The following is a 13,019-nucleotide window of genomic DNA, read 5'->3' as shown; positions in this document are numbered from 1 at the left end:
GGTAAATAGGCACTGGTGCGGTTGAACCGTGGTAAAACTCGTCTCCGTAGTTGAGCGGGAGCGGCCAAAGGAATGTGCAATCGTGTGTGTAGTGGAGCTGGGAGGGGCAAGCATAAGGGACGAAGACGGGGGTAACATGTCGGATGCGATCATACCAGCACTAAAGCACCGGATCCCATCAGAACTCCGAAGTTAAGCGTGCTTGGGCGAGAGTAGTACTAGGATGGGTGACCTCCTGGGAAGTCCTCGTGTTGCATTCCCTTTTTAATTTGTTTTGCACCGCGTGCAAAACAAAACGCACGAGCGCGACGTATGTTTAGCACGTTTTATTATTTTGCACGTTTACGGTAAGTTTTAGCTCGCTGCTCATTATTCACGCGTCTAGCGGCGGCAAGCGTGTTCTGAAAGGGGTCGAAACCATGGTAAATAGGCACTGGTGCGGTTGAACCGTGGTAAAACTCGTCTCCGTAGTTGAGCGGGAGCGGCCAAAGGAATGTGCAATCGTGTGTGTAGTGGAGCTGGGAGGGGCAAGCATAAGGGACGAAGACGGGGGTAACATGTCGGATGCGATCATACCAGCACTAAAGCACCGGATCCCATCAGAACTCCGAAGTTAAGCGTGCTTGGGCGAGAGTAGTACTAGGATGGGTGACCTCCTGGGAAGTCCTCGTGTTGCATTCCCTTTTTAATTTGTTTTGCACCGCGTGCAAAACAAAACGCACGAGCGCGACGTATGTTTAGCACGTTTTATTATTTTGCACGTTTACGGTAAGTTTTAGCTCGCTGCTCATTATTCACGCGTCTAGCGGCGGCAAGCGTGTTCTGAAAGGGGTCGAAACCATGGTAAATAGGCACTGGTGCGGTTGAACCGTGGTAAAACTCGTCTCCGTAGTTGAGCGGGAGCGGCCAAAGGAATGTGCAATCGTGTGTGTAGTGGAGCTGGGAGGGGCAAGCATAAGGGACGAAGACGGGGGTAACATGTCGGATGCGATCATACCAGCACTAAAGCACCGGATCCCATCAGAACTCCGAAGTTAAGCGTGCTTGGGCGAGAGTAGTACTAGGATGGGTGACCTCCTGGGAAGTCCTCGTGTTGCATTCCCTTTTTAATTTGTTTTGCACCGCGTGCAAAACAAAACGCACGAGCGCGACGTATGTTTAGCACGTTTTATTATTTTGCACGTTTACGGTAAGTTTTAGCTCGCTGCTCATTATTCACGCGTCTAGCGGCGGCAAGCGTGTTCTGAAAGGGGTCGAAACCATGGTAAATAGGCACTGGTGCGGTTGAACCGTGGTAAAACTCGTCTCCGTAGTTGAGCGGGAGCGGCCAAAGGAATGTGCAATCGTGTGTGTAGTGGAGCTGGGAGGGGCAAGCATAAGGGACGAAGACGGGGGTAACATGTCGGATGCGATCATACCAGCACTAAAGCACCGGATCCCATCAGAACTCCGAAGTTAAGCGTGCTTGGGCGAGAGTAGTACTAGGATGGGTGACCTCCTGGGAAGTCCTCGTGTTGCATTCCCTTTTTAATTTGTTTTGCACCGCGTGCAAAACAAAACGCACGAGCGCGACGTATGTTTAGCACGTTTTATTATTTTGCACGTTTACGGTAAGTTTTAGCTCGCTGCTCATTATTCACGCGTCTAGCGGCGGCAAGCGTGTTCTGAAAGGGGTCGAAACCATGGTAAATAGGCACTGGTGCGGTTGAACCATGGTAAAACTCGTCTCCGTAGTTGAGCGGGAGCGGCCAAAGGAATGTGCAATCGTGTGTGTAGTGGAGCTGGGAGGGGCAAGCATAAGGGACGAAGACGGGGGTAACATGTCGGATGCGATCATACCAGCACTAAAGCACCGGATCCCATCAGAACTCCGAAGTTAAGCGTGCTTGGGCGAGAGTAGTACTAGGATGGGTGACCTCCTGGGAAGTCCTCGTGTTGCATTCCCTTTTTAATTTGTTTTGCACCGCGTGCAAAACAAAACGCACGAGCGCGACGTATGTTTAGCACGTTTTATTATTTTGCACGTTTACGGTAAGTTTTAGCTCGCTGCTCATTATTCACGCGTCTAGCGGCGGCAAGCGTGTTCTGAAAGGGGTCGAAACCATGGTAAATAGGCACTGGTGCGGTTGAACCGTGGTAAAACTCGTCTCCGTAGTTGAGCGGGAGCGGCCAAAGGAATGTGCAATCGTGTGTGTAGTGGAGCTGGGAGGGGCAAGCATAAGGGACGAAGACGGGGGTAACATGTCGGATGCGATCATACCAGCACTAAAGCACCGGATCCCATCAGAACTCCGAAGTTAAGCGTGCTTGGGCGAGAGTAGTACTAGGATGGGTGACCTCCTGGGAAGTCCTCGTGTTGCATTCCCTTTTTAATTTGTTTTGCACCGCGTGCAAAACAAAACGCACGAGCGCGACGTATGTTTAGCACGTTTTATTATTTTGCACGTTTACGGTAAGTTTTAGCTCGCTGCTCATTATTCACGCGTCTAGCGGCGGCAAGCGTGTTCTGAAAGGGGTCGAAACCATGGTAAATAGGCACTGGTGCGGTTGAACCGTGGTAAAACTCGTCTCCGTAGTTGAGCGGGAGCGGCCAAAGGAATGTGCAATCGTGTGTGTAGTGGAGCTGGGAGGGGCAAGCATAAGGGACGAAGACGGGGGTAACATGTCGGATGCGATCATACCAGCACTAAAGCACCGGATCCCATCAGAACTCCGAAGTTAAGCGTGCTTGGGCGAGAGTAGTACTAGGATGGGTGACCTCCTGGGAAGTCCTCGTGTTGCATTCCCTTTTTAATTTGTTTTGCACCGCGTGCAAAACAAAACGCACGAGCGCGACGTATGTTTAGCACGTTTTATTATTTTGCACGTTTACGGTAAGTTTTAGCTCGCTGCTCATTATTCACGCGTCTAGCGGCGGCAAGCGTGTTCTGAAAGGGGTCGAAACCATGGTAAATAGGCACTGGTGCGGTTGAACCGTGGTAAAACTCGTCTCCGTAGTTGAGCGGGAGCGGCCAAAGGAATGTGCAATCGTGTGTGTAGTGGAGCTGGGAGGGGCAAGCATAAGGGACGAAGACGGGGGTAACATGTCGGATGCGATCATACCAGCACTAAAGCACCGGATCCCATCAGAACTCCGAAGTTAAGCGTGCTTGGGCGAGAGTAGTACTAGGATGGGTGACCTCCTGGGAAGTCCTCGTGTTGCATTCCCTTTTTAATTTGTTTTGCACCGCGTGCAAAACAAAACGCACGAGCGCGACGTATGTTTAGCACGTTTTATTATTTTGCACGTTTACGGTAAGTTTTAGCTCGCTGCTCATTATTCACGCGTCTAGCGGCGGCAAGCGTGTTCTGAAAGGGGTCGAAACCATGGTAAATAGGCACTGGTGCGGTTGAACCGTGGTAAAACTCGTCTCCGTAGTTGAGCGGGAGCGGCCAAAGGAATGTGCAATCGTGTGTGTAGTGGAGCTGGGAGGGGCAAGCATAAGGGACGAAGACGGGGGTAACATGTCGGATGCGATCATACCAGCACTAAAGCACCGGATCCCATCAGAACTCCGAAGTTAAGCGTGCTTGGGCGAGAGTAGTACTAGGATGGGTGACCTCCTGGGAAGTCCTCGTGTTGCATTCCCTTTTTAATTTGTTTTGCACCGCGTGCAAAACAAAACGCACGAGCGCGACGTATGTTTAGCACGTTTTATTATTTTGCACGTTTACGGTAAGTTTTAGCTCGCTGCTCATTATTCACGCGTCTAGCGGCGGCAAGCGTGTTCTGAAAGGGGTCGAAACCATGGTAAATAGGCACTGGTGCGGTTGAACCGTGGTAAAACTCGTCTCCGTAGTTGAGCGGGAGCGGCCAAAGGAATGTGCAATCGTGTGTGTAGTGGAGCTGGGAGGGGCAAGCATAAGGGACGAAGACGGGGGTAACATGTCGGATGCGATCATACCAGCACTAAAGCACCGGATCCCATCAGAACTCCGAAGTTAAGCGTGCTTGGGCGAGAGTAGTACTAGGATGGGTGACCTCCTGGGAAGTCCTCGTGTTGCATTCCCTTTTTAATTTGTTTTGCACCGCGTGCAAAACAAAACGCACGAGCGCGACGTATGTTTAGCACGTTTTATTATTTTGCACGTTTACGGTAAGTTTTAGCTCGCTGCTCATTATTCACGCGTCTAGCGGCGGCAAGCGTGTTCTGAAAGGGGTCGAAACCATGGTAAATAGGCACTGGTGCGGTTGAACCGTGGTAAAACTCGTCTCCGTAGTTGAGCGGGAGCGGCCAAAGGAATGTGCAATCGTGTGTGTAGTGGAGCTGGGAGGGGCAAGCATAAGGGACGAAGACGGGGGTAACATGTCGGATGCGATCATACCAGCACTAAAGCACCGGATCCCATCAGAACTCCGAAGTTAAGCGTGCTTGGGCGAGAGTAGTACTAGGATGGGTGACCTCCTGGGAAGTCCTCGTGTTGCATTCCCTTTTTAATTTGTTTTGCACCGCGTGCAAAACAAAACGCACGAGCGCGACGTATGTTTAGCACGTTTTATTATTTTGCACGTTTACGGTAAGTTTTAGCTCGCTGCTCATTATTCACGCGTCTAGCGGCGGCAAGCGTGTTCTGAAAGGGGTCGAAACCATGGTAAATAGGCACTGGTGCGGTTGAACCGTGGTAAAACTCGTCTCCGTAGTTGAGCGGGAGCGGCCAAAGGAATGTGCAATCGTGTGTGTAGTGGAGCTGGGAGGGGCAAGCATAAGGGACGAAGACGGGGGTAACATGTCGGATGCGATCATACCAGCACTAAAGCACCGGATCCCATCAGAACTCCGAAGTTAAGCGTGCTTGGGCGAGAGTAGTACTAGGATGGGTGACCTCCTGGGAAGTCCTCGTGTTGCATTCCCTTTTTAATTTGTTTTGCACCGCGTGCAAAACAAAACGCACGAGCGCGACGTATGTTTAGCACGTTTTATTATTTTGCACGTTTACGGTAAGTTTTAGCTCGCTGCTCATTATTCACGCGTCTAGCGGCGGCAAGCGTGTTCTGAAAGGGGTCGAAACCATGGTAAATAGGCACTGGTGCGGTTGAACCGTGGTAAAACTCGTCTCCGTAGTTGAGCGGGAGCGGCCAAAGGAATGTGCAATCGTGTGTGTAGTGGAGCTGGGAGGGGCAAGCATAAGGGACGAAGACGGGGGTAACATGTCGGATGCGATCATACCAGCACTAAAGCACCGGATCCCATCAGAACTCCGAAGTTAAGCGTGCTTGGGCGAGAGTAGTACTAGGATGGGTGACCTCCTGGGAAGTCCTCGTGTTGCATTCCCTTTTTAATTTGTTTTGCACCGCGTGCAAAACAAAACGCACGAGCGCGACGTATGTTTAGCACGTTTTATTATTTTGCACGTTTACGGTAAGTTTTAGCTCGCTGCTCATTATTCACGCGTCTAGCGGCGGCAAGCGTGTTCTGAAAGGGGTCGAAACCATGGTAAATAGGCACTGGTGCGGTTGAACCGTGGTAAAACTCGTCTCCGTAGTTGAGCGGGAGCGGCCAAAGGAATGTGCAATCGTGTGTGTAGTGGAGCTGGGAGGGGCAAGCATAAGGGACGAAGACGGGGGTAACATGTCGGATGCGATCATACCAGCACTAAAGCACCGGATCCCATCAGAACTCCGAAGTTAAGCGTGCTTGGGCGAGAGTAGTACTAGGATGGGTGACCTCCTGGGAAGTCCTCGTGTTGCATTCCCTTTTTAATTTGTTTTGCACCGCGTGCAAAACAAAACGCACGAGCGCGACGTATGTTTAGCACGTTTTATTATTTTGCACGTTTACGGTAAGTTTTAGCTCGCTGCTCATTATTCACGCGTCTAGCGGCGGCAAGCGTGTTCTGAAAGGGGTCGAAACCATGGTAAATAGGCACTGGTGCGGTTGAACCGTGGTAAAACTCGTCTCCGTAGTTGAGCGGGAGCGGCCAAAGGAATGTGCAATCGTGTGTGTAGTGGAGCTGGGAGGGGCAAGCATAAGGGACGAAGACGGGGGTAACATGTCGGATGCGATCATACCAGCACTAAAGCACCGGATCCCATCAGAACTCCGAAGTTAAGCGTGCTTGGGCGAGAGTAGTACTAGGATGGGTGACCTCCTGGGAAGTCCTCGTGTTGCATTCCCTTTTTAATTTGTTTTGCACCGCGTGCAAAACAAAACGCACGAGCGCGACGTATGTTTAGCACGTTTTATTATTTTGCACGTTTACGGTAAGTTTTAGCTCGCTGCTCATTATTCACGCGTCTAGCGGCGGCAAGCGTGTTCTGAAAGGGGTCGAAACCATGGTAAATAGGCACTGGTGCGGTTGAACCGTGGTAAAACTCGTCTCCGTAGTTGAGCGGGAGCGGCCAAAGGAATGTGCAATCGTGTGTGTAGTGGAGCTGGGAGGGGCAAGCATAAGGGACGAAGACGGGGGTAACATGTCGGATGCGATCATACCAGCACTAAAGCACCGGATCCCATCAGAACTCCGAAGTTAAGCGTGCTTGGGCGAGAGTAGTACTAGGATGGGTGACCTCCTGGGAAGTCCTCGTGTTGCATTCCCTTTTTAATTTGTTTTGCACCGCGTGCAAAACAAAACGCACGAGCGCGACGTATGTTTAGCACGTTTTATTATTTTGCACGTTTACGGTAAGTTTTAGCTCGCTGCTCATTATTCACGCGTCTAGCGGCGGCAAGCGTGTTCTGAAAGGGGTCGAAACCATGGTAAATAGGCACTGGTGCGGTTGAACCGTGGTAAAACTCGTCTCCGTAGTTGAGCGGGAGCGGCCAAAGGAATGTGCAATCGTGTGTGTAGTGGAGCTGGGAGGGGCAAGCATAAGGGACGAAGACGGGGGTAACATGTCGGATGCGATCATACCAGCACTAAAGCACCGGATCCCATCAGAACTCCGAAGTTAAGCGTGCTTGGGCGAGAGTAGTACTAGGATGGGTGACCTCCTGGGAAGTCCTCGTGTTGCATTCCCTTTTTAATTTGTTTTGCACCGCGTGCAAAACAAAACGCACGAGCGCGACGTATGTTTAGCACGTTTTATTATTTTGCACGTTTACGGTAAGTTTTAGCTCGCTGCTCATTATTCACGCGTCTAGCGGCGGCAAGCGTGTTCTGAAAGGGGTCGAAACCATGGTAAATAGGCACTGGTGCGGTTGAACCGTGGTAAAACTCGTCTCCGTAGTTGAGCGGGAGCGGCCAAAGGAATGTGCAATCGTGTGTGTAGTGGAGCTGGGAGGGGCAAGCATAAGGGACGAAGACGGGGGTAACATGTCGGATGCGATCATACCAGCACTAAAGCACCGGATCCCATCAGAACTCCGAAGTTAAGCGTGCTTGGGCGAGAGTAGTACTAGGATGGGTGACCTCCTGGGAAGTCCTCGTGTTGCATTCCCTTTTTAATTTGTTTTGCACCGCGTGCAAAACAAAACGCACGAGCGCGACGTATGTTTAGCACGTTTTATTATTTTGCACGTTTACGGTAAGTTTTAGCTCGCTGCTCATTATTCACGCGTCTAGCGGCGGCAAGCGTGTTCTGAAAGGGGTCGAAACCATGGTAAATAGGCACTGGTGCGGTTGAACCGTGGTAAAACTCGTCTCCGTAGTTGAGCGGGAGCGGCCAAAGGAATGCGCAATCGTGTGTGTAGTGGAGCTGGGAGGGGCAAGCATAAGGGACGAAGACGGGGGTAACATGTCGGATGCGATCATACCAGCACTAAAGCACCGGATCCCATCAGAACTCCGAAGTTAAGCGTGCTTGGGCGAGAGTAGTACTAGGATGGGTGACCTCCTGGGAAGTCCTCGTGTTGCATTCCCTTTTTAATTTGTTTTGCACCGCGTGCAAAACAAAACGCACGAGCGCGACGTATGTTTAGCACGTTTTATTATTTTGCACGTTTACGGTAAGTTTTAGCTCGCTGCTCATTATTCACGCGTCTAGCGGCGGCAAGCGTGTTCTGAAAGGGGTCGAAACCATGGTAAATAGGCACTGGTGCGGTTGAACCGTGGTAAAACTCGTCTCCGTAGTTGAGCGGGAGCGGCCAAAGGAATGCGCAATCGTGTGTGTAGTGGAGCTGGGAGGGGCAAGCATAAGGGACGAAGACGGGGGTAACATGTCGGATGCGATCATACCAGCACTAAAGCACCGGATCCCATCAGAACTCCGAAGTTAAGCGTGCTTGGGCGAGAGTAGTACTAGGATGGGTGACCTCCTGGGAAGTCCTCGTGTTGCATTCCCTTTTTAATTTGTTTTGCACCGCGTGCAAAACAAAACGCACGAGCGCGACGTATGTTTAGCACGTTTTATTATTTTGCACGTTTACGGTAAGTTTTAGCTCGCTGCTCATTATTCACGCGTCTAGCGGCGGCAAGCGTGTTCTGAAAGGGGTCGAAACCATGGTAAATAGGCACTGGTGCGGTTGAACCGTGGTAAAACTCGTCTCCGTAGTTGAGCGGGAGCGGCCAAAGGAATGCGCAATCGTGTGTGTAGTGGAGCTGGGAGGGGCAAGCATAAGGGACGAAGACGGGGGTAACATGTCGGATGCGATCATACCAGCACTAAAGCACCGGATCCCATCAGAACTCCGAAGTTAAGCGTGCTTGGGCGAGAGTAGTACTAGGATGGGTGACCTCCTGGGAAGTCCTCGTGTTGCATTCCCTTTTTAATTTGTTTTGCACCGCGTGCAAAACAAAACGCACGAGCGCGACGTATGTTTAGCACGTTTTATTATTTTGCACGTTTACGGTAAGTTTTAGCTCGCTGCTCATTATTCACGCGTCTAGCGGCGGCAAGCGTGTTCTGAAAGGGGTCGAAACCATGGTAAATAGGCACTGGTGCGGTTGAACCGTGGTAAAACTCGTCTCCGTAGTTGAGCGGGAGCGGCCAAAGGAATGCGCAATCGTGTGTGTAGTGGAGCTGGGAGGGGCAAGCATAAGGGACGAAGACGGGGGTAACATGTCGGATGCGATCATACCAGCACTAAAGCACCGGATCCCATCAGAACTCCGAAGTTAAGCGTGCTTGGGCGAGAGTAGTACTAGGATGGGTGACCTCCTGGGAAGTCCTCGTGTTGCATTCCCTTTTTAATTTGTTTTGCACCGCGTGCAAAACAAAACGCACGAGCGCGACGTATGTTTAGCACGTTTTATTATTTTGCACGTTTACGGTAAGTTTTAGCTCGCTGCTCATTATTCACGCGTCTAGCGGCGGCAAGCGTGTTCTGAAAGGGGTCGAAACCATGGTAAATAGGCACTGGTGCGGTTGAACCGTGGTAAAACTCGTCTCCGTAGTTGAGCGGGAGCGGCCAAAGGAATGCGCAATCGTGTGTGTAGTGGAGCTGGGAGGGGCAAGCATAAGGGACGAAGACGGGGGTAACATGTCGGATGCGATCATACCAGCACTAAAGCACCGGATCCCATCAGAACTCCGAAGTTAAGCGTGCTTGGGCGAGAGTAGTACTAGGATGGGTGACCTCCTGGGAAGTCCTCGTGTTGCATTCCCTTTTTAATTTGTTTTGCACCGCGTGCAAAACAAAACGCACGAGCGCGACGTATGTTTAGCACGTTTTATTATTTTGCACGTTTACGGTAAGTTTTAGCTCGCTGCTCATTATTCACGCGTCTAGCGGCGGCAAGCGTGTTCTGAAAGGGGTCGAAACCATGGTAAATAGGCACTGGTGCGGTTGAACCGTGGTAAAACTCGTCTCCGTAGTTGAGCGGGAGCGGCCAAAGGAATGCGCAATCGTGTGTGTAGTGGAGCTGGGAGGGGCAAGCATAAGGGACGAAGACGGGGGTAACATGTCGGATGCGATCATACCAGCACTAAAGCACCGGATCCCATCAGAACTCCGAAGTTAAGCGTGCTTGGGCGAGAGTAGTACTAGGATGGGTGACCTCCTGGGAAGTCCTCGTGTTGCATTCCCTTTTTAATTTGTTTTGCACCGCGTGCAAAACAAAACGCACGAGCGCGACGTATGTTTAGCACGTTTTATTATTTTGCACGTTTACGGTAAGTTTTAGCTCGCTGCTCATTATTCACGCGTCTAGCGGCGGCAAGCGTGTTCTGAAAGGGGTCGAAACCATGGTAAATAGGCACTGGTGCGGTTGAACCGTGGTAAAACTCGTCTCCGTAGTTGAGCGGGAGCGGCCAAAGGAATGCGCAATCGTGTGTGTAGTGGAGCTGGGAGGGGCAAGCATAAGGGACGAAGACGGGGGTAACATGTCGGATGCGATCATACCAGCACTAAAGCACCGGATCCCATCAGAACTCCGAAGTTAAGCGTGCTTGGGCGAGAGTAGTACTAGGATGGGTGACCTCCTGGGAAGTCCTCGTGTTGCATTCCCTTTTTAATTTGTTTTGCACCGCGTGCAAAACAAAACGCACGAGCGCGACGTATGTTTAGCACGTTTTATTATTTTGCACGTTTACGGTAAGTTTTAGCTCGCTGCTCATTATTCACGCGTCTAGCGGCGGCAAGCGTGTTCTGAAAGGGGTCGAAACCATGGTAAATAGGCACTGGTGCGGTTGAACCGTGGTAAAACTCGTCTCCGTAGTTGAGCGGGAGCGGCCAAAGGAATGCGCAATCGTGTGTGTAGTGGAGCTGGGAGGGGCAAGCATAAGGGACGAAGACGGGGGTAACATGTCGGATGCGATCATACCAGCACTAAAGCACCGGATCCCATCAGAACTCCGAAGTTAAGCGTGCTTGGGCGAGAGTAGTACTAGGATGGGTGACCTCCTGGGAAGTCCTCGTGTTGCATTCCCTTTTTAATTTGTTTTGCACCGCGTGCAAAACAAAACGCACGAGCGCGACGTATGTTTAGCACGTTTTATTATTTTGCACGTTTACGGTAAGTTTTAGCTCGCTGCTCATTATTCACGCGTCTAGCGGCGGCAAGCGTGTTCTGAAAGGGGTCGAAACCATGGTAAATAGGCACTGGTGCGGTTGAACCGTGGTAAAACTCGTCTCCGTAGTTGAGCGGGAGCGGCCAAAGGAATGCGCAATCGTGTGTGTAGTGGAGCTGGGAGGGGCAAGCATAAGGGACGAAGACGGGGGTAACATGTCGGATGCGATCATACCAGCACTAAAGCACCGGATCCCATCAGAACTCCGAAGTTAAGCGTGCTTGGGCGAGAGTAGTACTAGGATGGGTGACCTCCTGGGAAGTCCTCGTGTTGCATTCCCTTTTTAATTTGTTTTGCACCGCGTGCAAAACAAAACGCACGAGCGCGACGTATGTTTAGCACGTTTTATTATTTTGCACGTTTACGGTAAGTTTTAGCTCGCTGCTCATTATTCACGCGTCTAGCGGCGGCAAGCGTGTTCTGAAAGGGGTCGAAACCATGGTAAATAGGCACTGGTGCGGTTGAACCGTGGTAAAACTCGTCTCCGTAGTTGAGCGGGAGCGGCCAAAGGAATGTGCAACCGTGTGTGTAGTGGAGCTGGGAGGGGCAAGCATAAGGGACGAAGACGGGGGTAACATGTCGGATGCGATCATACCAGCACTAAAGCACCGGATCCCATCAGAACTCCGAAGTTAAGCGTGCTTGGGCGAGAGTAGTACTAGGATGGGTGACCTCCTGGGAAGTCCTCGTGTTGCATTCCCTTTTTAATTTGTTTTGCACCGCGTGCAAAACAAAACGCACGAGCGCGACGTATGTTTAGCACGTTTTATTATTTTGCACGTTTACGGTAAGTTTTAGCTCGCTGCTCATTATTCACGCGTCTAGCGGCGGCAAGCGTGTTCTGAAAGGGGTCGAAACCATGGTAAATAGGCACTGGTGCGGTTGAACCGTGGTAAAACTCGTCTCCGTAGTTGAGCGGGAGCGGCCAAAGGAATGTGCAACCGTGTGTGTAGTGGAGCTGGGAGGGGCAAGCATAAGGGACGAAGACGGGGGTAACATGTCGGATGCGATCATACCAGCACTAAAGCACCGGATCCCATCAGAACTCCGAAGTTAAGCGTGCTTGGGCGAGAGTAGTACTAGGATGGGTGACCTCCTGGGAAGTCCTCGTGTTGCATTCCCTTTTTAATTTGTTTTGCACCGCGTGCAAAACAAAACGCACGAGCGCGACGTATGTTTAGCACGTTTTATTATTTTGCACGTTTACGGTAAGTTTTAGCTCGCTGCTCATTATTCACGCGTCTAGCGGCGGCAAGCGTGTTCTGAAAGGGGTCGAAACCATGGTAAATAGGCACTGGTGCGGTTGAACCGTGGTAAAACTCGTCTCCGTAGTTGAGCGGGAGCGGCCAAAGGAATGTGCAACCGTGTGTGTAGTGGAGCTGGGAGGGGCAAGCATAAGGGACGAAGACGGGGGTAACATGTCGGATGCGATCATACCAGCACTAAAGCACCGGATCCCATCAGAACTCCGAAGTTAAGCGTGCTTGGGCGAGAGTAGTACTAGGATGGGTGACCTCCTGGGAAGTCCTCGTGTTGCATTCCCTTTTTAATTTGTTTTGCACCGCGTGCAAAACAAAACGCACGAGCGCGACGTATGTTTAGCACGTTTTATTATTTTGCACGTTTACGGTAAGTTTTAGCTCGCTGCTCATTATTCACGCGTCTAGCGGCGGCAAGCGTGTTCTGAAAGGGGTCGAAACCATGGTAAATAGGCACTGGTGCGGTTGAACCGTGGTAAAACTCGTCTCCGTAGTTGAGCGGGAGCGGCCAAAGGAATGTGCAACCGTGTGTGTAGTGGAGCTGGGAGGGGCAAGCATAAGGGACGAAGACGGGGGTAACATGTCGGATGCGATCATACCAGCACTAAAGCACCGGATCCCATCAGAACTCCGAAGTTAAGCGTGCTTGGGCGAGAGTAGTACTAGGATGGGTGACCTCCTGGGAAGTCCTCGTGTTGCATTCCCTTTTTAATTTGTTTTGCACCGCGTGCAAAACAAAACGCACGAGCGCGACGTATGTTTAGCACGTTTTATTATTTTGCACGTTTACGGTAAGTTTTAGCTCGCTGCTCATTATTCACGCGTCTAGCGGC

The 13,019-nt window shown here is 51.2% G+C and overlaps 31 non-coding genes across 31 annotated transcripts; all 31 read left to right on the top strand.

Annotated features, from left to right (window-relative positions):
* The first annotated feature begins 141 nt into the window (after nt 1–141).
* Nucleotides 142–260, top strand: LOC141032418 (5S ribosomal RNA). The gene has a single exon (XR_012194416.1). It is a non-coding gene; the product is annotated as a 5S ribosomal RNA (ribosomal RNA).
* A 302-nt stretch (nt 261–562) lies between these two features.
* Nucleotides 563–681, top strand: LOC141032417 (5S ribosomal RNA). Its single transcript, XR_012194415.1, has one exon. It is a non-coding gene; the product is annotated as a 5S ribosomal RNA (ribosomal RNA).
* Nucleotides 682–983: 302 nt separating this feature from the next.
* Nucleotides 984–1,102, top strand: LOC141032416 (5S ribosomal RNA). The gene has a single exon (XR_012194414.1). It is a non-coding gene; the product is annotated as a 5S ribosomal RNA (ribosomal RNA).
* A 302-nt stretch (nt 1,103–1,404) lies between these two features.
* Nucleotides 1,405–1,523, top strand: LOC141032415 (5S ribosomal RNA). Its single transcript, XR_012194413.1, has one exon. It is a non-coding gene; the product is annotated as a 5S ribosomal RNA (ribosomal RNA).
* Nucleotides 1,524–1,825: 302 nt separating this feature from the next.
* Nucleotides 1,826–1,944, top strand: LOC141032414 (5S ribosomal RNA). The gene has a single exon (XR_012194412.1). It is a non-coding gene; the product is annotated as a 5S ribosomal RNA (ribosomal RNA).
* Nucleotides 1,945–2,246: 302 nt separating this feature from the next.
* On the top strand, nt 2,247–2,365 carry LOC141032413 (5S ribosomal RNA). Its single transcript, XR_012194411.1, has one exon. It is a non-coding gene; the product is annotated as a 5S ribosomal RNA (ribosomal RNA).
* A 302-nt stretch (nt 2,366–2,667) lies between these two features.
* On the top strand, nt 2,668–2,786 carry LOC141032411 (5S ribosomal RNA). Its single transcript, XR_012194409.1, has one exon. It is a non-coding gene; the product is annotated as a 5S ribosomal RNA (ribosomal RNA).
* Nucleotides 2,787–3,088: 302 nt separating this feature from the next.
* On the top strand, nt 3,089–3,207 carry LOC141032410 (5S ribosomal RNA). Its single transcript, XR_012194408.1, has one exon. It is a non-coding gene; the product is annotated as a 5S ribosomal RNA (ribosomal RNA).
* A 302-nt stretch (nt 3,208–3,509) lies between these two features.
* LOC141032409 (5S ribosomal RNA) lies at nt 3,510–3,628 on the top strand. The gene has a single exon (XR_012194407.1). It is a non-coding gene; the product is annotated as a 5S ribosomal RNA (ribosomal RNA).
* Nucleotides 3,629–3,930: 302 nt separating this feature from the next.
* LOC141032408 (5S ribosomal RNA) lies at nt 3,931–4,049 on the top strand. The gene has a single exon (XR_012194406.1). It is a non-coding gene; the product is annotated as a 5S ribosomal RNA (ribosomal RNA).
* A 302-nt stretch (nt 4,050–4,351) lies between these two features.
* LOC141032407 (5S ribosomal RNA) lies at nt 4,352–4,470 on the top strand. The gene has a single exon (XR_012194405.1). It is a non-coding gene; the product is annotated as a 5S ribosomal RNA (ribosomal RNA).
* Nucleotides 4,471–4,772: 302 nt separating this feature from the next.
* Nucleotides 4,773–4,891, top strand: LOC141032406 (5S ribosomal RNA). The gene has a single exon (XR_012194404.1). It is a non-coding gene; the product is annotated as a 5S ribosomal RNA (ribosomal RNA).
* Nucleotides 4,892–5,193: 302 nt separating this feature from the next.
* On the top strand, nt 5,194–5,312 carry LOC141032405 (5S ribosomal RNA). Its single transcript, XR_012194403.1, has one exon. It is a non-coding gene; the product is annotated as a 5S ribosomal RNA (ribosomal RNA).
* Nucleotides 5,313–5,614: 302 nt separating this feature from the next.
* On the top strand, nt 5,615–5,733 carry LOC141032404 (5S ribosomal RNA). Its single transcript, XR_012194402.1, has one exon. It is a non-coding gene; the product is annotated as a 5S ribosomal RNA (ribosomal RNA).
* A 302-nt stretch (nt 5,734–6,035) lies between these two features.
* On the top strand, nt 6,036–6,154 carry LOC141032403 (5S ribosomal RNA). The gene has a single exon (XR_012194401.1). It is a non-coding gene; the product is annotated as a 5S ribosomal RNA (ribosomal RNA).
* A 302-nt stretch (nt 6,155–6,456) lies between these two features.
* On the top strand, nt 6,457–6,575 carry LOC141032402 (5S ribosomal RNA). Its single transcript, XR_012194400.1, has one exon. It is a non-coding gene; the product is annotated as a 5S ribosomal RNA (ribosomal RNA).
* Nucleotides 6,576–6,877: 302 nt separating this feature from the next.
* LOC141032400 (5S ribosomal RNA) lies at nt 6,878–6,996 on the top strand. The gene has a single exon (XR_012194398.1). It is a non-coding gene; the product is annotated as a 5S ribosomal RNA (ribosomal RNA).
* A 302-nt stretch (nt 6,997–7,298) lies between these two features.
* Nucleotides 7,299–7,417, top strand: LOC141032399 (5S ribosomal RNA). Its single transcript, XR_012194397.1, has one exon. It is a non-coding gene; the product is annotated as a 5S ribosomal RNA (ribosomal RNA).
* Nucleotides 7,418–7,719: 302 nt separating this feature from the next.
* On the top strand, nt 7,720–7,838 carry LOC141032398 (5S ribosomal RNA). The gene has a single exon (XR_012194396.1). It is a non-coding gene; the product is annotated as a 5S ribosomal RNA (ribosomal RNA).
* Nucleotides 7,839–8,140: 302 nt separating this feature from the next.
* On the top strand, nt 8,141–8,259 carry LOC141032397 (5S ribosomal RNA). The gene has a single exon (XR_012194395.1). It is a non-coding gene; the product is annotated as a 5S ribosomal RNA (ribosomal RNA).
* Nucleotides 8,260–8,561: 302 nt separating this feature from the next.
* On the top strand, nt 8,562–8,680 carry LOC141032396 (5S ribosomal RNA). Its single transcript, XR_012194394.1, has one exon. It is a non-coding gene; the product is annotated as a 5S ribosomal RNA (ribosomal RNA).
* Nucleotides 8,681–8,982: 302 nt separating this feature from the next.
* On the top strand, nt 8,983–9,101 carry LOC141032395 (5S ribosomal RNA). The gene has a single exon (XR_012194393.1). It is a non-coding gene; the product is annotated as a 5S ribosomal RNA (ribosomal RNA).
* Nucleotides 9,102–9,403: 302 nt separating this feature from the next.
* LOC141032393 (5S ribosomal RNA) lies at nt 9,404–9,522 on the top strand. Its single transcript, XR_012194392.1, has one exon. It is a non-coding gene; the product is annotated as a 5S ribosomal RNA (ribosomal RNA).
* A 302-nt stretch (nt 9,523–9,824) lies between these two features.
* On the top strand, nt 9,825–9,943 carry LOC141032392 (5S ribosomal RNA). Its single transcript, XR_012194391.1, has one exon. It is a non-coding gene; the product is annotated as a 5S ribosomal RNA (ribosomal RNA).
* A 302-nt stretch (nt 9,944–10,245) lies between these two features.
* LOC141032391 (5S ribosomal RNA) lies at nt 10,246–10,364 on the top strand. The gene has a single exon (XR_012194390.1). It is a non-coding gene; the product is annotated as a 5S ribosomal RNA (ribosomal RNA).
* Nucleotides 10,365–10,666: 302 nt separating this feature from the next.
* On the top strand, nt 10,667–10,785 carry LOC141032390 (5S ribosomal RNA). Its single transcript, XR_012194389.1, has one exon. It is a non-coding gene; the product is annotated as a 5S ribosomal RNA (ribosomal RNA).
* Nucleotides 10,786–11,087: 302 nt separating this feature from the next.
* On the top strand, nt 11,088–11,206 carry LOC141032388 (5S ribosomal RNA). Its single transcript, XR_012194387.1, has one exon. It is a non-coding gene; the product is annotated as a 5S ribosomal RNA (ribosomal RNA).
* Nucleotides 11,207–11,508: 302 nt separating this feature from the next.
* On the top strand, nt 11,509–11,627 carry LOC141032387 (5S ribosomal RNA). The gene has a single exon (XR_012194386.1). It is a non-coding gene; the product is annotated as a 5S ribosomal RNA (ribosomal RNA).
* A 302-nt stretch (nt 11,628–11,929) lies between these two features.
* On the top strand, nt 11,930–12,048 carry LOC141032386 (5S ribosomal RNA). Its single transcript, XR_012194385.1, has one exon. It is a non-coding gene; the product is annotated as a 5S ribosomal RNA (ribosomal RNA).
* Nucleotides 12,049–12,350: 302 nt separating this feature from the next.
* On the top strand, nt 12,351–12,469 carry LOC141032385 (5S ribosomal RNA). Its single transcript, XR_012194384.1, has one exon. It is a non-coding gene; the product is annotated as a 5S ribosomal RNA (ribosomal RNA).
* A 302-nt stretch (nt 12,470–12,771) lies between these two features.
* LOC141032384 (5S ribosomal RNA) lies at nt 12,772–12,890 on the top strand. Its single transcript, XR_012194383.1, has one exon. It is a non-coding gene; the product is annotated as a 5S ribosomal RNA (ribosomal RNA).
* Nucleotides 12,891–13,019: the final 129 nt, after the last annotated feature.

This window comes from Aegilops tauschii, unplaced genomic scaffold (assembly GCF_002575655.3).
Source record: "Aegilops tauschii subsp. strangulata cultivar AL8/78 unplaced genomic scaffold, Aet v6.0 ptg000574l_obj, whole genome shotgun sequence".
Classification (NCBI taxonomy): Eukaryota; Viridiplantae; Streptophyta; class Magnoliopsida; order Poales; family Poaceae; genus Aegilops; species Aegilops tauschii.
Note: the sequence above shows the minus strand (reverse complement) of the source record. Positions and strands in the feature narration are given on the sequence as shown.